Source organism: Mesoplodon mirus (assembly GCF_964341445.2).
Source record: "Mesoplodon mirus genome assembly, chromosome: 5".
Lineage (NCBI taxonomy): Eukaryota > Metazoa > Chordata > Mammalia > Artiodactyla > Ziphiidae > Mesoplodon > Mesoplodon mirus.
Genome location: NC_138980.1, coordinates 135,062,497 through 135,084,517, shown reverse-complemented (window position 1 = coordinate 135,084,517; position 22,021 = coordinate 135,062,497). Strand labels below are relative to the sequence as shown.

The following is a 22,021-nucleotide window of genomic DNA, read 5'->3' as shown; positions in this document are numbered from 1 at the left end:
CATTAAAAGAGAACCAAAAATTAGCCAGGGAAATTTTGAGAATTCAAAGGGAACGGTACTAACAAAGTCAAGATATAAGGGTATTTAAGGAAGCAAAATAAACTTGGTGTAGCTGAGAAGTAAACAGGTAATGTAAATAGAAACTTAGGGTGAAGGGCCTCAAATGTTATCCCAAGGAGCAATGGTGGTCACTGAGGAATCAAAATAACCATTTTCCCTCTCCAATCCTCTCCAGCTGTGAGAACTGCCCGAGCTCACACAACAGTACCTGTAGGAGACATTCACGGGCTCCACATTTAGCTGGATTCTGAACCCTGCCTAGCCAGCTCTTGAACTCCCTCTAATCTTCCTCTCCCATTCTCCATAAAGGATCTTCAAATCTTAATTCTTCTCAGGCCTCCTGCTCTACCACCTCCCCAGCTCCTTCTCAGCAGAAAACCTTGCTTTTTCTTTTTTTTTTTTAATATTTGTTATTTATTACAGTGAAATTGCCTAGTTTCCTTAGTTCTGTCACCTTTCTTCCTTTCTTCCTTCCTTCCTTCCTTCCTTCCTTCCTTTCTTTCTGCCTGCTGTGTTGGGTCTTCGTTGCACTGCACAGGCTTCTCATTGTGGTGGCTTCTCTTGTTGCAGAGCACAGGCTCTAGGTGCATGGGCTTCAGTAGTTGTGGCGCATGGGCTCAGTAGTTGCAGCATATGGGCTTTGTTACTACTCAGCCTGTGGGATCTTTCTGGACTAAGGATCAAACCCGTGTCCCCTGCATTGGCAGGCGGAGTCTTAACCACTGCACCACCAGGGAAGTCCCGACCTTGCTTTTTCTTGACAGAAGGAATGCAAGATCACCTCCAGGACACTCTCATCTTCCTGGGTCACTGTTCTACACACGGGGGGTGTACAGTGAGTGGTGAGCAAAACAAAATGGAGCTTACATTCTAGTGAGGAAAAATAGACAGTATGTCAGGTGATGATAAGTATGAAGAAAAAAGTAAAATAGAGGAGAAAGAGATCAACAGGGTGGATGGGAGAGACTATTTTATGTAGCATGATAGACAATAAGGATGGAAACCAAATGATAATTTTCTTTTGGAGTGAAATAGCAAGACCCTCCTGGAAGTTGTCACAAAATAAGCCACATAAAACTAAATGACTGAGGTGAGTGTGCACATTTAGTTTACCTACAGACTGAATTGGTGTTTGTTTAGGTATGAACCTTGAGTCACCTATATCCGAAAAACTAGGGCACATGTTACATAGTGGGCTGTGTTTCCCCAAAATTCATATGTTGAAGCCCTAACCTCTGTACTCAGAATGTGACTGTATTTGGATATAGGGCCTTAAAAGAGGTGACTAGGGCTTCCCTGGTGGTGCAGTGGTTGAGAGTCCGCCTGCCGATGCAGGGGACACGGGTTCGTGCCCCGGTCCGGGAAGATCCCACATGCCGCAGAGTGGCTGGGCCCATGAGCCATGGCCGCTGAGCCGGTGCATCCGGAGCCTGTGCTCCGCAACGGGAGAGGCCACAACAGTGAAAGATCCATGTACTGCCAAAAAAAAAAAAAAAAAAGAGGTGACTAAGTTAAAATGAGGCCTTTAGATTGTGACCTAATCCAGTCTGACTCGTATCCTTATGAAAGGAGGAAATTTGGACACATATAGACAACCAGGGATGTGTATACACAGAGGAAAGACCATATGAGGACACAGCCAGAAGGCAGCCATCTGCAAGCTAAAAAGAGAGGCCTCAGGAAAAACAAACCCTGCTGACACCTTGATCTTGAGTTTCTAACCTCCAGAACTGTGAGAAAATAAATTTCTGTTATTTAGGCCATCCAGTCTGGGGTATTTTATTATGTAGCCCTCACAAACGAATACCACATGTAATGAAAATTCACATTCCCAAGGCCCACCCTAAACATTCTGGATCAGAATAAGATTTGGCCCTGGCAAATGCATTTTTAACAGACCCTCTAGGAGATTCCGATGCACACTGCAGGTAGGGATTCACTACTTTCTGCACTAAAATAACATACTTGGTTGAGGAATTTCTACAGAACTGAAAAAGGATGGGAAGGGCACCCTCATCAGTACAGGAAAATTGTTCTACTAATTGGTATTGCTTATTATTCTGGCCAAATTCCATCCAATTGTTGGGATTTTTTTTTCTGTTAGTACCAAGGTAACATTCAAAAGTGAGACAGTATTAGGTGCAGCATGGATCCATGAGCCCTAGGGAATGTGTGATGCTGGGATATGAGCTGCATTAAAGAAATGTGTATGCAAGTTATGTTGGAATGTATTTGAGTTATCTTTGCAGCTATGAATGGCTTTGTAATTGTAAAAAATAATTTTATGCTTCTCTGCTTCATATTTATATCCTTTGTTAATTAAAAATAATTATTTTTCAGCTTGGGTGTGCACAATTGATTACTGCCATCCTTATAGTGTTTTTTGTTAACAAAGTGTATCATAACTTGAAAAATAGTTACAATAACATTTGCTTTGGTAGAAGAGGATTATTTAAATTCACAGCATGCTTGAAATGATAACATGCTTAATGTGCCAGGGAATATAATAAAGGATAAAAATAAAACATTGTGAGCATTTTCTTGTATAAATTATAGTTCCTTGCAGACTTTTAATGTATTTAGAAGTCATAAAAACATTAAGAATGTTTGAATTTCACACTTTTAACATGGATTTATTAACTGAAATACTATATTTCTATGAAAAAATAATTCACCTGGACGAGATAAAACAAAATCAAATTGAAATGTACTTAATATCAAGCTGTTTAATTTGATTAGAACAAAAAAAATATTGTGCCAATATCCAATACTGGAATGAAGTGCTGCCTTACAACGTAGAACAATTTCAAAGAGTACCTAGAGACAATTTCTACTATGCTGTCTAAATCTTAACAGAAAAATGTGATGAAATTTGGCTGAAAGAAGTAATATACCTTGAATACTATGAGCAAGAGTCTTCTATAAAAAATGTTCTAATTTTTTTCAGATTATTAAAATGCTATTTTAAATTAATACAATTAATTAAGAAAGACGACTTTGGTCTCTGTTTAATACCAGCATGATGAGTCTAAGCATTGTCAGTGAATATCTAATAATTGTTAGTGAAAATCTAATATCGAATCATTGATACCTACCAAAAGCATCTGTCAGATAAATGTTTTCATATCATTACCATAAAATAATATATATTTAGTTGCAAAATGAAGCACTTTGAAGCTTTCCAAATACAACAGGAAGATTATTGTACTAAGAATTCTATTTGTGGATTATTATAGAGCCTATTTCATTTTATATTTTTAATATTTGTATTTATATATTATATTTTCATATTGCATTTTATGGGTTTCAAAGTACTTTCCACACAATTAGATTTTCAGTGAAACCCTGGGAAGTTGTTAGGGCAAGCATGCTTATGCTGTTTTACATATGAAGAAACTGAGTCTCACAGAAATTAAAGGTACTTGCTCAAGGTCTTTCAGGTAGTTGGCAGCAGAAGTAGGGATGGGAGCCTGTGCTCTTGCCACAGCAGGACACCAGCCTGCCTTTTGTGGGCTCCTTTGGTCTCTACTTACATCTGAATGTTGCCATCATAGTCAATTCGCAGGTTACGCATCTGCGGATACAGAGGACCCAGGTTACGCATCTGCGGATACAGAGGACCCAGTGTACTAGGCCATTTTATGCAAGGGACTTGGGGGTTCGTGGATTTTGGTATCCAGGAAGGGTCCTGAAATCATTCCCCGTGGATACCAAGGGATGGCTGTACTCTCATCACTGGTGGAATGGCAGGAAAGCAAAAGACACTAGCTGAGTCATTCTAGATACAATTTAAATTAATTTCACTCTTTAATAACAAGCTAATGTAAGAGTCAAGTGAATTCTAAAGAATGGAGTTAAAAAATTAAATCTTTGGTTACCATGAATTTAATAATAAATTGTGTACAAAGTAACAATTAATGACAGAGATGTAGTACGTAAAACTGGTTTTATTTTCCCCTTTTATGCGTTTCCTGTGCCCCAAAGATAGCGTTTCCTGTGCCCCAACTACATTGTAAACGAAATAACAAAACCAAAAACTTAACTTGCAAAAATCCTGGAAAATACAGAAGGTAGAAAGAAGATGAAAAATTTACATCTAATCTCACTATTCTGGGATAACCTCTGTGAAGGTTTTGACACACATTGTTTTCTCATATTGTTTTAGCAATACATATTTTTACATAGTTGAGATCACATAATTTACTGTTTTTTTTCCATAAAATACAGTAACATAAAAAGCACTTTTCCCAGTTTTTGTACAATCTTGATAGTCAGTATTGAAAGCTGCTGCAGAAGATTTCATCTTGTGACTGTGTAAGAGTTCACTAAATCATTCCTATACCACTGTTGTAAAAAATAGAGCGATACACATTTTACTGCATTTATGAAAAATATTTTCTAACTTTGGATTATTTCCCTAGTGGAGATTTACAAGAATGGAGTTATTTAGTCAAAATATATGAACATTTTAGTCTCTGAATATATACTAATAGATTATTTTCTAAAACAGTTGAATCAATTTTCATTCTTACCAGGAGAATATGAAAAAATGCCATTTCACCTTAAGAGATACAAAGCTACGGGCTTCCCTGGTGGCGCAGTGGTTGAGAGTCCGCCTGCTGATGTGGGACGTGGGTTCGTGCCCCGGTCTAGGAGATCCCACATGCCGCGGAGCAGCTGGGCCCGTGAGCCATGGCCGCTGAGCCTGCGCGTCCGGTGCCTGCGCGTCCGGAGCCTGCGCTCCGCAACGGGAGAGGCCACAACAGTGAGGGGCCCGCGTACCGCAAAAAAAAAAAAAAGAAAAAAGAGCTACAGAGCTACATGGTATTCTTATATTTATTTTTCCAAAGTAGAAATATTTTATTTATTATATTTCTTTGATTATTAAAGTAATACTTAAACATTGCAAAAATTTTAGATAGCACAAAAAGATTTTAGAAAGTGAAACCTGTCACTCACAGTTCACCTCCATTAAGGTATTGATATTTTCCAAGACTTTTTGGATATAAAAAATTCTTTTAACCTACTGTTCTTACCTAACTAAATATGATGGACAATTTTTAATGTTAATGAATATAAATCTGTATCACCATTTTTAACAGGTAGAGAGTATTTCATTGTATGAACATACCATAATTTATGTAATCAATCCTTAGTGAAAGACACTTATATTGTTTAAAATTTTTAAAAAATTATAAACAGGGACTTCCCTGGTGGCGGAGTGGTTAAGAATCTGCCTGCCAATGCAGGGGACACGGATTCGACCTCTGGTCCGGGAAGATCCCACATGCCACGGAGCAGCTAAGCCTGTGCGCCACAACTACTGAGCCTGCGCTCTAGAGCCCACGAGCCACAACTACTGACGCCCGCGCACCTAGAGCCTGTGCTCCGCAACAAAAGAAGCCACCGCAATGAGAAGCCCGTACACCACAGCGAAGAGTAGACCCCACTCGCCGCAAGTAGAGAAAGCCTGCACGCAGCAACGAAGACCCAATGCAGCCAAAAATCAATAAATTAAAAAAATATAAACAAAACTGAAGCTGCTACAAAATTATATTACCAAGGGCAGATCAGTTAATTTCTCAAAGACTTGTTTTCCTAAGCTGGTAAGCTTCTAATGAGTTAATTTATAAGCAGCTAATGAACTATATTATAGAGTTGCCCAAGACCCAATTTTACCCAAGTTACAATATTAAATGAAGTGTAGCAAATTCGAAACCTTATGATTTCGGAGCACATATTGGTTTTCTATTGCTGCTATAAAAAAATTGCCACAAACAGTAGCTTAAAGCAACACAAATTTTTTGTCTGAGAGTTCTGAAGGTCAGAAGTCTAAAGTCATCTGCAGGACTGAGTTTCTTACAGAGGCTGTAGGGGAGAATCCATTTCCTTGACTTTCCCAGCTTCTCTGTGCTGCCTGTATTCATTGACTCATGGCCCCGTGTCGCTGTGACCTCTGCTTCCATGGTCACATTTCTCTCTCGGATACTCCTGTCTCCCTCTTATAAAGACCCTTGTGAATACATTGGGCCCACAAGATAATATTTCCAGCTCAAGATTCTTAATTTAATCATATTAGCATAGTCCCTTTTGCCATGAAAAGTAATATATTCACAGGTGTCAAGGACTAGGATTTGGCTATCTTTTATTCTATCTATCACAAAGCATATATCTAAATTTGAGTCTGTGCTTCTCCAGTTAAGAATTTGAAATTACTTAATTCATATGAGCATCATCTTCTAATCTGTAAAATGAGGGAAAGAATAATCTCCATATAGGGTGGTGATGAGTATAATAAATTACATGAAATGTCTACAGTTCAATGTCAGGCACTTAAAAAACAGAACAGTAACAGGCACATAGGGAATATTTAGAAGTTAGCAATCATAATATTACTGAGGCAAATAATTTGCATTGTTATTATGTTTATCTGTTTTTTGGAACCTACTTGAGACTGAAGGGTGAGGGAAGCTAATGTTTCTTTAACTTATCATTTACTCCATCAATTTTCTGCTTTCTCTTTTCAGTTTTCAACCATTTTGGGGGGAAAGCACTGAACATATATTTATATTTTAAATATGTTCTGAATAGCCCAATGATCATGTAATTTAAATTAATTTAATATTTGTCTTTTTCTTCAAAGAACGTGAGAATATGAGAATATAGCAACAAAATGCAGTCATATGAGATTGATCCAGCTGTACATATTTGTTTTGTACATACTATATTACTAGATTTTACATTCATAGTTGCTGAAGCTAGGACCTCCAAGTGCATCTTAATTTGGTGCCCTGAAACTGTAGGCAAATTTTATGTATGTGTATTTTTCTAAGTTACAGGTTTCCTTCAGTATCTGACGAACCCATTATTCCAAACAGAAAAGATCCTTCTAAACAAATTTTTTCATTTTAATTAAAATTAGGTAATTTTTTCCTGCTTTATTGCATATTCCTTACAGCCTTGTTACACAATGTGTGATCTATGGAGAGCAGCATTAACTGGAAACTCATTAGAAATGAAGACTCTCAGGCCCCACCTCAGACCAACTGAATCAGGATCTGTATTTTAACAAGACCCCCATGTGACTCTATGCACATTTAAAATTTGAGAAGTATTACCTTTCAGTAAAATCAGAAGATACAATCAAGCAAAATAAATTAAAAAATAAAACATGCCCATAATACCATCCAACTAATGAGAAACCCTGTTAACATTTTCACATATACTTATTCCAAAAATGTAACCATACTGAGCATATTGTTTTGTAACCCACTCTTTCCCTAATGCATTGTGAACATGTTAACATATCAACATAATTAAAAAAAATTTTTAATTTAATTTTTATTTTATATTGGAGTATAGTTGATTTACAATGTTTTGTTAGTTTCAGGTGTACAGCAAAGTGATTCAATTATACATACATATATATCCATTCTTTTTCAGATTCTTTTTCAACATTATTTTTAATGACCAATTGGTATTGTATTATATATGCATGTGTCATGATTTAATCATTCCTTTTGGTGGTCATTTAGGTAATTTTTATATTTTTGCTTTCAAAAATAGCCCTTGTGTGATGAGCATCTTGTAATGCAAGGCTTATTATTGCCTGGTTCAAACCTAACACTGCTAGTTACTACTTACTAGCTGTGTGAACTTAGGCAGGTTATTTGATCTTTCTAATGCTTCAGTTTCTTCAGCCTCATAGGGTTGTTTTAAGGATTTAAATACATGATTCATCTGAAGATCTTAGAACTGTATCTGGCACATTCTAAATGATTAATGAATGTTATCTATTATTTTTATTAATCTTTATGAACACTAAACTATTCCCGTACAACCATTTTTTTCTAAATGTAAGAAAACTTAGGTCACTAAGCTAGTTAGCAGCAGAGGCAGAGAGAACTGGATTTACTCCCTTTTAATCTTTCCACTCTTGCTATCGTTCTGGACTAGAGCGTCGAGCAAGTTTAGGACCTTAAAAAAATAAATATTCGTGGGACGGCTGACTGCTGAGAGTAGGATTATTTTAAATAATTCTTCTTTACCGAGACAGATCCGTAAAACAATGTAGTTTGGCAGCTGATATCTGGAATAAGAAAGGGAAAATGATTCTGATTTAAGCTTCAATCAACCCAGGAGACAGTTGATTTTCCCAGGAGTGGGGCAGAGCCGACCTATGGTTTCCATGGTTACAGGTCGCTCAGCGTCCGGTGGGGGGGGGGGTCCCAGCTCTCTATACTGCGCAAGCGCACAGAGCTGCCTTAGACGCCCGGCGCCTTCGGTTTCGAAGGGAAAGCTCCTCCCTCTCCTTTCGCCGTTCTCCTATCGTCTTCTGTCTTTGCCTAGTCCACGCGCTCCGGGTGTCCGTGACGCAGTTTTCGAGCGCCTGCGTCGTTTGGAGCCGCGACGCGGAACATGGCGCGTTCCTAGAAGCGGCTTTCGGCGTCAGTAGGCGGCGGCGTGTGGACTGGAAGCGTGGGGCGCAGGACGAGCTGACGCCGCTTCGTGTTGGAGCGTGGAAGCGGGAGAGCCGGGCCATTCCGGACCGAACCAAACGGTGAGGCCCCGGCCTGAGAGCCCCAGAGCGCGCGCGAGCGGAAGGGAGGAGTGGGCTGGGCAGCGGAGACCCGAGAGGTGAGGGAAGAACGTGTGGCTAGTGGGAGGCCAGGCATAGCATTATCGAGAGAAGGGCGGCCTGCAGGCTTGGCTCTCCGTTACCCCAAGGACCCCTGGGAGCTCGAGGCTGCCCCAGTCAGCCCGGGAGCGGGAAGCATGGTCGCGGAGGAATCAGGGCGCGGGGAGGCAGGGACTGGGTGCCAAAATGAGGACGTAGGGTGCTTATTGTGGCTGCGTTGTGGGCTAGGGTGGTTCATTTGCCCTTGGGGGATAGGTGGTGCCACTTTTCAGAGAACGTGGTCATCTTTAGTATAAAACCACTGTAGGTTGTTATTGCACCCACAGTATTGCTACTAAAAGTAATACTGTGAAAGCTTTAATTGACCATTAGACCCTTGCTTGCCTTTAACGAAGAAGTGAAGGAAGTTATACATGTTCATAGAGGACTTACTTGCTGAGGTATGGCCGACAGTGCTCGAGCCCAGCGACTTCTGCAGCTTTATAACTTGAGGGTATTTGTGATTCAGCAAAACTATTTTGAGGCCCATTGCATTTGTCATTTAAAAAAAAAATCCTTTTGTGACATGGTGGTGAATGAGGGAAGTCTTATTTTTTCAGAGTGACTTGGCTAGATAGATAGGACTGCTAAATTGCCTCCTGGTACCAAGGTTGCAGTTGATCTCCCCTCCCCACCCCATTTGAACGGGCTCGGTTGTAGTGCGCTAGTGTCCTTGCGATTTGGTTATTCTTCAGAAGGGAATAAGGAAGAGTAGCTTACAGCCATAATATTTTTTATTTTTTCTTGGATAGGGAGTTCATTATTTCGTTTTCACGTTATTTCAAACTTCTCTGTTCAGTACAGAGGTTTCAGGTTAAAGGCAGAGTGACTCTACGATATGAGACAACCATTTCATGACATTTTTTTTAGGTCTTTTGTCACTGAAGAAGATTTCTGTGAAATTAGATTGAAAATCTCTCCCTGTTGGTTGTGATAGGATTGTGGAATTTACCTCCTGTAACCCCTAGCACAGGGAATAGTAAAAAACAGTTTAATTATAGCAATGATTTGTGGCGATATATTATAGCTCTAGGGCAGCTGGGCTGTCTCTGCCCTAGTTACACTTCCTAAAGCAGAAGAGAATTCTCAACACAAACAGATTTAGTTGTGATAATACAATTGGAGATTCTAAACAAATAGGTGAAGATTATTTGGGAATTAACATAAAAATCTTTAGGTTTAAAAAAAAAAAAAACAACTTTAGGTTTTGTGACACTGTGGAATGTGTTTGCATTCAGGATCAAACCAGAATGCAAAAGAATCTTTGTAGACATGTGACAGTTAAAGTATACTGAAGATTTTTCTAGAGATAAATACATGTGTTTTTCCAGAAATGTTCATATTTTGAGAAAGAAAATGTATTTGATTAGATAGGTTTTAACCTTTGTGTTGTATATATGTGTATGTGTGTGTGTTTGTATTCAATCTTGGGCTTCTCCTAATTTAGTGTTATTGATGGCAATTCCTTTCTTTTCCTATGATTCCTTTCTTTTCCTGTCTGCACCAAATGGGGACTATCAGTTAACTTCAGAGTGTTTCACGGAATGGCAAGACATTTTGTGCAGGTGTGAGTCTAGAGTGTTTTTCCTTGGTTTTCTAAATATCAGGCTCATTACAGATAAGCCGATAATTATAAGCTTTGTAGAACCTGAGCTGGATCAGTGTCCTACACCCTTGCAGCTCAAAATATGGTGTAGGCATCACCTGAAAGTTTGTTAGAAATGCACAATCTCAGGCTTACCCCCAGATCTACTGAATCAGAATCTGCATTTTAACAAGCTCTCCAGATGATATGAATGTACATTACAGTTTGAGACACACTACTTTGGTTGGTAAAAGTTGAAGACCAAGGTCATGCACAAACCTGCATAAACATTATAGCACTTCTTATTTTTAATCTGAGGTGATCTTAAGCTGATTATCAAGTCTGGTTTGTCTGGTTGAAGAAACTTAAGGCCCAGAATGGTAAGTGACTTGCACAAGGTCACATGTTATCTAGATTTTTAAACCAGGTTCTGATTCACTGCAATGCATTTCTTTTGCTACTTACTGCTAGAGTTCACCGTATTGAAACTGAACTAAAGCATTCATGAATGACACTAGGTATTCCTTCAATAACAATCATTTACTGACTAACGGAAAGGCAGCCTAATAATCCTCTGTGTCTTTAGTAACTACTCTTGTTTCCCATGGTGGTTATTAACCCACCACCTCCTTCCTTCCTTACTCTTTCCTGGATAATGTTGCCTTCTGCTTCACAGAGGAAATGCAATACATTGGTGGGAACTTCATTGCTTTTTGCCCTCTTTCACCTGCATACTTGTCTACCTCTATCTGTTCATCTCTAATTGTGTTCCGAGTTTTTTCTCCTCAGGGACAATGTTTCCTTGGTGTATTAGTTTGCTGGGGCTGACATAACAAAAAGCAGAGACTGGGTGGCTTAAACAAGAGAAATTTATTTTCTCACAGTTTTGAAGGCTGGAAGTCCACGATTAAGGTTAGGGCAGAAATAGTTTCTTCTGAGGCCTCTCTCCTTGAGTTACAGATGCCCTCTTTCTGCCTCTTTACATTGTTGTACCTTTGTGCACTAGAACCTCTAGTGTCTCTTTTTCTCATTAAAACACCAGTCATATTGGATGAGAGTCCACTCTGATGGCCTCATTTTAACTTAATCACATCTTCAAAATTCTTATCTTCAGTACTGGGGATACTGAGGGTTAGGGCTTCCAACATATGAATTTTGGGGAATACAGTTTAGTCCATAACACTTGGTTATTCCTTTTACTTTCAACTGGTACTAATTTATCAGGATTTAAGTACACTTGTCTTAAATACACTCTTTTCACTCTAGATTCCTCTTCAAATTTTTTTTTTTCTTTTTTTTTTGTTGCGGTACGCGGGCCTCTCACTGTTGCGGCCCCTCCCGTCGCGGAGCACAGGCTCCAGACGCGCAGGCCCAGCGGCCATGGCCCACAGGCCCAGCCACTCCGCGGCACGTGGATCCTCCCGGACCAGGGCACGAACCCGCGCCCCCTCACCAGCAGGCAGACTCTCAACCACTGCACCACCAGGGAAGCCCTCCTCTTCAATTTTATCTGTAATTATTTCCCTTAAGGTTCTTGAAAAAGTTGTCTATGTTCATTTTCTCCACCTTCTTATTTATTTATTTATTTTTCAGTGTGTTGAAGTCTGCCAATCCACTGCAGTCACTGAATTTGATGGGGTGATGGTCACTATTGATCTCCTTATTCTGAAATCTAATGGAATCTTTTTAATCATTTGACATTTTGACTAGTCCTCCTTGAAATTCTCTTGTGTTTCTGTGACACTGTAGTCTCCTTATGTTCCTTCCATGTCTTGGTCAGTCTTTGCTTGGTATATTATTCTCTCTTCTCTGGCCACTTTAAATATTCATTTCACTCTGGCATACTATCTTCTCCTCTCTTCTGCCTCTGCCTGCTCTCCTTGAAGGGTTTCATCCTTTATGAGTTCAACTTCTATATCTATTTTGATGACTCCCAGATCTGTTTAGCACAGATCAACTCTGACACATTGTGGTTGTATTAAGATACCGTAAACTCAAATGTCAAAAAAATGACGTATCTCACCCTTTCGGAAGTTACTTCTCTTCTTCCTGTGATTCGTGCATGCAGCTCATCACTCAGTCAGAGACACCAGAATATTAACCCTTCCCTGTTATTACCCTTATGTGCTAACCTTCCTGCACTTAACTATATTACTATTTAACAAATCTTGTTTTACCTCTTTCATCTACTTTTTCTCTGTGGCTACTACCTTGGTTCAGATTATCATTATTATCTGGACTTCTGTGTAAACCTTCTAAATACTTCCCATGCTTCTGAGAATGCACACCATCCCTCTGTACCTTTCCTTTTTCTGTAGGCAGATGGTGCTGTTATTCTGCAATCCTTCTATGCACACTTTCAGATAAAAATCCAAACTACCGAGCCTTGGAAATAGGGATGTTAATGATTTGAGCATTGCTTGTTTTTGCTTTCACCTTCTGTTATTTCCTGCCTCACATTGTTTTGTCATGCTGAATTGTTTACAGTTCTTCAAAAGTGTTAGGATGTTATGTTGTGTGTCTTCTGCCTAGAATGTAGCCATCACCTATCTGACAAATACCCATAATGTGCGCATCTGGAAAGCTTCTACTCAGCACAAATGCTACCTTGCTCTCCTCTAGGAAGCCCTCCCCAGCCTTCCTAGGGTGAGTTAGGTCGTCTTCCGACCTTCTTCCATAACAGCTTATCATAGCGCTTATACTATATTGTAATTGTCTTTTTTCCTCTCTAGACTTGAATGCAAAGACTCCCTTATGTATTTCTCAAGAGTAGTGCCTGGCCTTGAGAAGCTGCTTCATTGCTGAATACTGTGAATGCAAATTGAATTGCCAGGGAGTTGAAAAATTGTGGAATGTTATATACTCTGGAGGTTATATAACCACTCAGGTTATATACTGTGAGTGGGTTTGAAAAGTCAGAGATTTGGGTGCATTTTTGTGACTTTACACAGCTATAAGCGGAGATTGAGATGTAGTCATTGAATTCATTTGTTTAACAAATATTTATTGATCACTTTGTATGTGCCAGGTACTAATTCTAGATTCTGGTGATATTCCTTTGAACAAATCTCCTGGTGTCTGGATTTTACATTCTAATTGGGATTCTGAACAATAAACACATGTGTATTAGAATGTCAGACAGTTAAAAGTTATGCAGAAAAATGGAAGATTAGAAAATAGAAGGAAGGATATCCGGACTAGAGAGATTCTGGATTGAAAGGTAAGATATTTTAGATTGGGCAGTCAGGGAAGACTTTTTTGATTAGTTGACAATTTGAGCAGAAACTGGATTGAAGCTAAAGAGCAAGACATGCAGATATCTAGAGGCAGGAGATTTGCAGCCAGAGGGAACACATTCTGCAAGGGGAGGATAAGATATATTTTATGTATCTGTTCCACTAACGATGGACAGCATATTGTCTCTAGCTCTCTCTTACTGTAGACAACTCCAAGACAAACACCCTTATCCTTGTCTCTTCCTTGTATGCCTATGCAGGAGTTTCTTTAGTTATAGTACCAAGTGTGGAACTGCTGGGTCATAGGATATTACCTGATCATAGGATGTACCCCCCCACACAAACACATTTCATTCATGATGACAAGATTGCTCTCCAAAGTGGTTTTACTAATGTATACTCCTAGCAGCAGTGCATAAAGGTTTCTATTTACATACATTCTTGCCAGCACTGAATATTTTCAGAATTTGTAATTTTTTCCAATCTGATGATTGTAAAGTAATACCTCTTTAAAAAAATTCCTGATAAAGCTTGTTAACTTTGTGTATAGTATTTTCATTGACTTTTAATTTTGGTTTTCAATTTTGCTGTAGTAAAATTGATCAGGAATATAAACTCTAGTCTTTTGATACTATATTTTGGTTGTCAGGTCTAAAGATTTTTTAAATTTTGGTTTTCAGTTTTGCTGTAACAAAATTTATCAGGAAGATAAGCTCTAGTCTTGATATTGTATTTTGGTTCTCAGGTCTAAAGATTTTTAAAAAACAGCTAATTTCATTGTGATCAAAAGGAAAAATGTGGTAGTCAATAGAGAGTGTTGGGTTGGGATAGGAGACTTGAATTCTAGGTTTCCAGAAATGTCACCAATTTGCCTGTGTGTGACTGTACAGGAGTCACAATTTTTCTCTTCAACCTTTTTAGGACACAGTTTCTTGGTCAGTAAAACAAAATGCTTAAATTAGATATACTTACTGTTTAGAGAACTGATGTGGATGGCTCTAAGGTGATAGAAAATTATTTAATGACTCAGAACATAATTTTAATGATAAAATGTGGAACAGTTTCTAATTTTGAGGGTGTTACTGGGCATACAGCCTATACATTTTTTTTTTTTGCGGTACGCGGGCCTCTCACTGTTGTGGCCTCTCCCGTTGCGGAGCACAGGCTCCGGATGCGCAGGCTCAGTGGCCATGGCTCATGGGCCCAGCCGCTCCGCGGCATGTGGGATCCTCCCAGACCAGGACACAAACCCGTGTCCCCTGCATCGGCAGGCGGACTCTCAACCACTGCGCCACCAGGGAAGCCCCTGTGTTTTAATGAGTGAATTTTTATAAATTCAAGTGAGTTCTTAGGCTGAACTCTCACAACAAGAATGAGATTCTTCTAAGACGAGTTGTATGATATCCTGGATCAGTAATTGGAAACTACCAATCAAAGATATGTATATTTGGAGAGGACTGATGATCCCTTAACAGTTAGCAAAAAGTTTTGACTACAATTTGGTCAGTTATGGTCTGTTAAATTTAGGCTGTGCTATTGCTGCCATTCAAAGAACAGTATCTTCCCCAAATCAAGCCTACAGCTTTTCCTTCCTATTTCTTTGATATCAGAGAAGGAACTTTAAAACCAATAAGCATAATTACTGTTCTTTAGTAGTTTTTATACAGTTGTATATTTTTTTCTTTCACCTAAAGAGATGTCAAAGAAGTTGGTGGTGACACTAGTTGGGGCCTCACTGCTGACACTACCTTGGTGGGTGTCACTATTGTTTAGGATAAGCTCCTTAACTTTTCCTATGAGGAGGTGTTCAGTCATGGGGGACTCTCATGTATACCACACAGGCAAGAGACTTATTGAAGTTTATCAATGCCATTTTACTAAAAACTCCCAGTATGACATGGGTACTTGGGTTTATTGGACAGGACTTGTTTCACAGCCGTCTTCTGGCACTGTATACTGTCTTCTTACATACTGTATAATTTACTTCTCTGTCTCCACCCACTAGCATATACTCCCCATGAGAGCAGGGATTTTTTTGTCTTTTTAGTTCGTTGATGTATCTTAAGTGCCTAGAATAATGTCTGGCATTGTAGGTGTTCAATAAATATTTGAATGAATGAATGAATGTGGAAAAGTCTAATGACAGGCCAATAAGTATCAGAAACCTGATTGAGAGAACAGGATTAGAACAGAGGATGTTAGATATTCCCAGTGAAAAGCATTGTTAAATTTTATTGGCTCAATGTGCCTCATTTCAGTAGGCGAAGATACTGAGCGAATTATTCATTCATTTATTCCTTCCTTAATTTTTTTTTAGCTCTTCACCATACTGTTTACTTTCGTAGTATCTTTTATAGATATTTCTCTCTTTACTGTGATGTAATTTCTGTACTTCCAGAAATATTGTTGTTTCTTTGACCTCTTTTTCATCATTTCCAAAAGCCTGCCTTCCACTCATAGAAATTACAATCACATTATTGCTTTGTTCAGTTCATCAAACATTTACTGAGCATTTGCTATAGCCCTGACACTGTATTAGGTGCTCGCACGTATAGATGAATAAGACACAATATTTGCCTTTAAGTAGCTCGTGATTTTGTAGATGGGACTCAAAAGGAAATAGATGTAATAACAGAAGTATGTTCTATGTAGAAGAGTGGTGTGGAGGAAGGAGCGCTTTACTATCTAGTGCATTTAAAAGTTTCCAGAGCGGCTGATGTCAGCAGCTTTAGTATTCTCTGTATCATGGTCTATTAGCTGCCACTTTAAAAAACATACACAAAAATAGATGGAATTGTATCATGAACCCTTATCTACTCACCACCCAGGTTTAACAGTTATCAGCTCATGGTCAATTTTATTTCATCTTACCTCCACCTACTTCCTCTCTAACTACATTGGTCGTGCTGTCTAGAAGCTTGGTCATTTTCAGGTTTAACTTTTTTTTCGGCAAACTGCTTTAAGATTTGTTTCTCAGAGTTCGAACTCTTCCCCTGGTCTTCACAGAAGTTCATTTCTTTCTTTGACACATTGTCTTTCTCTAGTTTGCTTTTGATTCCAGGCAGTTGAACAGTTTTGTAATATTTCCTATCCATAATTCCTCAAGAATGTTTTCTGCCTCTTACTATTCTTTTCGTAGACTTGGGCTATAGATCATGATTTGACTTGCAGGAATTTAACTATCCTTGAAAAAATGACATCTTCCTCACATCTCTCTGTAGGATATGTTCCAGTGATTCATGGTAAATACTATATTGCTTATACATTTCACCAGAAGGGCTACTCGCCATTCAAGTTTTTATTTGCCCAGTACCTGTTCTTCCAGGAGGAAATTTGGAGCTTTCAAGTTCTTATGCCACTGTCTCAATGGCTTGTATCTGGCTTTTCTTCCTCTTTCTGAATATTTGTCCTTCTGTCAAATGTCCTTCTGTCAAACTACTGCATGTTTTTCTCCGTAGGTGATTTCATCCCGCTCCTCATATCACTCTGTCTGTTCTACAATTTCTCAGTCTCCTTTATGCTACAATATTGCTTATGAATATTACATTTTCTTAAGTTCTGTCATATTTATTTTGTGTAAAGCTCAAACATATTTATGTCTTCATCTCACATTTTCTTTTGCTAGAGAAGAGAATATTTTTTGCTTTTAATAAATTTATTTGTTTATTTTTGGCTGCATTGGATCTTCGTTGCTGTGCACAGCCTTTCTCTAGTTGTGGCGAGTGGTGGCTACTCTTCGTTGTGGTGCGCGGGCTTCTCATTGCAGTGGCTTCTCTTGTTGCGGAGCATGGGCTCTAGGCGTGCGGGATTCAGTAGTTGTGGCACGCGGGCTCAGTAGTTGTGGCTTGCGGGCCCTAGAGCACAGGCTCAGTAATTGTGGTGCATGGGCTTAGTTGCTTCGTGGCATGTGGGATCTTCCTGGATCAGGGCTCGAACCTGTGTCCCCTGCATTGACAGGCAGACTCTTAACCACTGCACCACCAGGGAAGTCCCGAAGAGAGTATTTTTAATCTTCCTTTTGTTTTTTTTTTTGGCTGCACTGCACAGCTTGTGGGATCTTAGTTCCCCAACCAGGAATTGAACCCAGGCCTTTGGCAGTGAAAGTGCAGAGTCCTAACCACTGGACTGCCAGGGAATTCCCGAGAAGAGAGTAGTTTTAATGATGCAGTATTTAAGTACAGAAGTAGAGACAGTGCTGTAAGGCTGTTGTCATGTTTTGCCTCAGTGTGAAGATTTCATTTTCATGTTTTCAATCCCATCTTGTATTACATTATTCTTTAGGCTCCCATTCATTTCTTTCCCTCAGGAGTGCTTTTCTCAGCATTCTTTGCCCTAACTTCCTGAACCCTGAAAACACTTGCTGTAAGGTTGTCCTGTCACTTTGCAGATGGTTGTCCTGACCAAGTGGTCACTGAGAATTCCAGTGTCCTTCTCTTCCCCTGTCGTTGATGGGAAGAGGATGCTTAGAACATACTCTTTGGGATGTGCTACTTACTTCTTACCATCAGGTGGCACTGCAGATTAATCAGTTTATTTCTACATCTTTAGAAATAGTAGATCTAGTAGGATGTTATCTTGTAAAGGAACAAGTTGATGTGGAAACTTTCATGGAAAATACTTCGAAGTGAAATTAAAGATAAACACGATATTGCTAACAAACACAAATTTATTTTCCTTTTATATGATGGGAGTGTACAGTATATATGTATGTGAAGCTTAAAGGAAAATAAATAATAAATCAGAATTTTTTTTCTTAGTTTCATTTTTCTCAGACTGTTAAACGTTTTAAACTTTTGTTTTTATGAACGTCACATAGTAAGAATTTTTAGAGATGAATATTTGTAGGTAAAACTGCTGTTAGGCTGTTAGAATATAAGACTCAGAGTACCCTGCATGAGGAAGATGTCTTTTGGTAAACATTGCCATCACAAATCCAGGTAATATGGCAGAACTGTTGCTTATCAACTCTTGCTACTGAAAACCAAGTCCTGAATGTTTATGATGAGAGTGCAGTTATTGACTACATTATCAACTTTAATGTGTATATATAATATATTGCCATGATTTCTTGGTGTGTGCTTGACAAGAGAAATACTTGATGATTTGAAACTCTTGAGGAGTTTGAATAAGTTTCAGGATTACAGAAGAGAAATCAAGCAAATATTCCCATGGAAATTTAGAGTAGGTGTAAAGTGAAAATTCTTGGCCTTTTAAAAAAAATGTTTTTTCATCGTAAAGGTAAAATGTGTAGACTATTAGAATCCCCATAACTCCTAGGACTACCTTAGCACAACACTTTATAGTCTTATGTTTCCTGCTTGTCTTTTATTCTTAGGCATTTTTATATTTGTATAGCTTTATTAAGTATATTTTATGTGGTATTTTTTATTTGATATTACAGATATTCCTCTAATTACAAAATAGACTAAGGGTATTTTAAGATCCTGATTGGTTTAGGAGTTAAGCTTGAGTTTCTACCACCAAGCAGGAGTTTGTAAGTCCTTTGAAACTCTTGAGTAGGTAGAATATTTTAGGAGTAGAGAAGAGAAGGCAAGGGAATGTCTCTTCTCCTCCTTGTTCTATATGTTTTAGTGTGTATCTTTTATTCCAGAATAGATCAGTCTTTGACAGTCTGCATGATGTCTCATAGGGAATGCTTCCATAGCCCTGGTGGTTCTTTCAGTTGAAGGTATTTGGAGATATATGGAAGCATCTTGAGTCAAAACAATCCCTAGGAAGTGTTATTTACATATACTATGCAGGGATGCTAAAGAACCTATAACTCAGCACAGAGAAGAATTTTCCTGCCAAACAGTCTCTGTTGAGAAACTGAAATGAATCCAAATGGTACAGTGTGAATTTGAATAGGACTAGCATCTTTGGAACCTCTGGCTTATGTCAGAAGTCTTATGTCCTTTCATCTTGCTTTAGTTTCTTAAACAAGTGCTCTTCCTTGCTCTCAATTAACATCACTTGTTGTTGTTACTCTAGCCACATTTTTCATTTCTTCAGCTTTTCCTGGTCTCTTGCTAACTTTGGCATTTACATAGAGCACTTAAAAGAAAATAACAGCTTTATTAAGATATAATTCACAGACCATACAATTCACCCACTGCAAATGTACAATTCAGTGAGTTTTAGTATATTCACAGAGTTGTGTGATCATCATCACTACAATCGATTTTAGAACACTTCATCACCTCAAACTGAAGTCATTCCACATTTTTCTCCAATCCCTTTTTATGGCTTGATAGATAATTTCTTCATAGCATTGAATAATATTCTATTGTCTGGATATACCACAGTTTGTTTATCCATTCACCTACTGGAGGACATCTTGGTTACTTCCAAGTTTTGGCAGTTATGAATAAAGCTGCTATAAATATGTATGTGCAGGTTTTTGTGTGGACATAAAGTTTTCAACTCCTTTGAGTAAATACCATCAAATGCGATGGCTGAATTTTATAGTAAGAGTATGTTTAGTTTTGTAAGAAACCACCAGTCTTCCAAAAGTGGCTGTACCATTTTGTACTTCCACCAGCAATGTCTGAGAGTTCCTGTTGCTGCATGTTCTTGCTAGCATTTGGCCATTCTAAAAGGTGTGTAGTGGTATCTCATCATCATTTTAATTTGTATTTCCCTGATCACATATAATGGGGAGCATCCTCTCATATGCTTATTTTGACATCTGTATATCTTCTTTGGTAAGGTGTCTGTTAAGGTCTTTGACTGAGTTTTTAATTGGGTTGTTTTCTTGTTGTTGAGTTTTAAGAGGTCTTTTTATATTTTGGGTAACAGTTCATTATCAGATGTGTCTTTTGTACATATTTTCTCTCAGTCTGTGGCTTGTCTTCTCATTCTCTTGACATTGTCTTTTGCAGAGCAGAAGTTTTAAATTTTAGTGAAGTCCAGCTTATCAATTATTTCTTTCATGGATTGTGTCTGGTGTTGAATCTAAAAAGAAATCACTATACCCAATGTCATCTAGGTTTTCTCCTATGTTATTTTCTAGGAGTCTTTTAGTTTTATGTTTTAACTTTTGGTTTATGATCCATTTTGAGTTAATTTTTGTGAAGGGTGTAAAGTCTGGGTTTAGATTCAGTTTGTTTTGCATGGATGTTCATTTGTTCCTGCACCATTTGTTGAAGAGCCTATCTTTCCTCTATTGTACTGCCTTTGCTCCTTTGTCAAAGATCAGTTGGCTGTATTTCTGGGCGTCTATTTCTGGGCTTTCAGATCTGTTCCATTGATCTATTTGTCTACCCTTTCACCAATATCACTCTCCTGATTCATGTAACTTTATAGTAAGTCTTGAAGTGGGTAGTGTTGGTCCTCTCAGTTTGTTCTTCAATATTGTATTGGCTAATCCATGTCTTTTGTTTCTACGTGTAAACATTAGAATCAGATTGTTCATATCTGTAAGTTAACTTGTTGGGATTTTGATTGGAATTGCATTGAATCCACAGATCAGGTTGAGAAGAAGTGACATCCTGACAATGTTGAGTCTTTCTATCTATGAACATGGAATATCTATTCAATATTTATTTAGTTCCTTCTTTTGTTCATTGGTATTTTGTGGTTTTCCTCATATAGATCTTGTACATATTTTGTTAGATTTATACGTAAGTATTTCATTTTTAGGGGTGCTAATGTAAATGATACTGTGTTTTTAATTTTCATTTCCACTTGTTTATTGAGGGTATATAGGAAAGCATTTGACTTTTGTCTATTAACCTTGTATCCCACAACTTTGCTATAAATCGCCTATTAGTTCCAGGAAGTTTTTGGTTAATTCTTTCAGATTTCTACATAGATGATCATGTCACTTCTGAACAGAGACAGAGTTATGTCTTCCTTCCTGATATGTATACCGTTTATTTTCTTTTCTTACCTTATTGCATGACCAAGGACTTCTAGTTCCATGTGGAAAAGGAGTGTTGAGAGGGGACATCCTTGCTTTTTACCTGATCTTAGTGGGAACGCTTTGAGTTTCTCACCATTAAGTATGGTGTTATGTGTAGGTTTTCTGTAGATTGTCTTTATCAGGTTGAGAAACCTCTCCTCATCTTTTGCCTTTTAATCAATTTTTTATCTTTTTATTGTTGGATTGTAAACATTCTTTGTATATTTTGCTTATAAGCCCCTTATCAGGTATATGATTTGCAAATATTTTCTCTTGTCCTGTGAATTGTCTTTATTTTCTCGATGGTATTGTTTGGTAAAGTTTTAAATTTTGATGAATTTAACTGATCTTACTTTAGTTGCATGTGCTTTGGTATCATATTTGAGAATGCTTTACCTAGCCCAAGGTCATGAAGGTATACTCCTAGATCTTCTAAGAGTTTTATAGAGTTACCTCTTTATGCTTAGCTTTATGATCCATTTGGAGTTAATTTCTGTCTATGGTGTAAGGAAGAGGTCCAGCTGTTCTTTTGCATGTGGATATCCAGTGGTTCCAGCACT

General features: G+C 38.3%; 1 protein-coding gene across 2 annotated transcripts in view; it reads left to right on the top strand.

The window, feature by feature from the left end:
• Positions 1-8,461: 8,461 nt before the first annotated feature.
• IPO11 (importin 11) overlaps positions 8,462-22,021 on the top strand; it is a 204,142-nt gene continuing 190,582 nt past the window's right edge. The window contains exon 1 of one of the 2 annotated variants that reach the window (XM_082621272.1): positions 8,462-8,697. The gene's annotated coding sequence lies outside the window, so the exon portion shown is untranslated. The remainder of the gene's footprint in view (positions 8,698-22,021) is intronic. The other variant, XM_082621271.1, reaches the window with a different exon arrangement.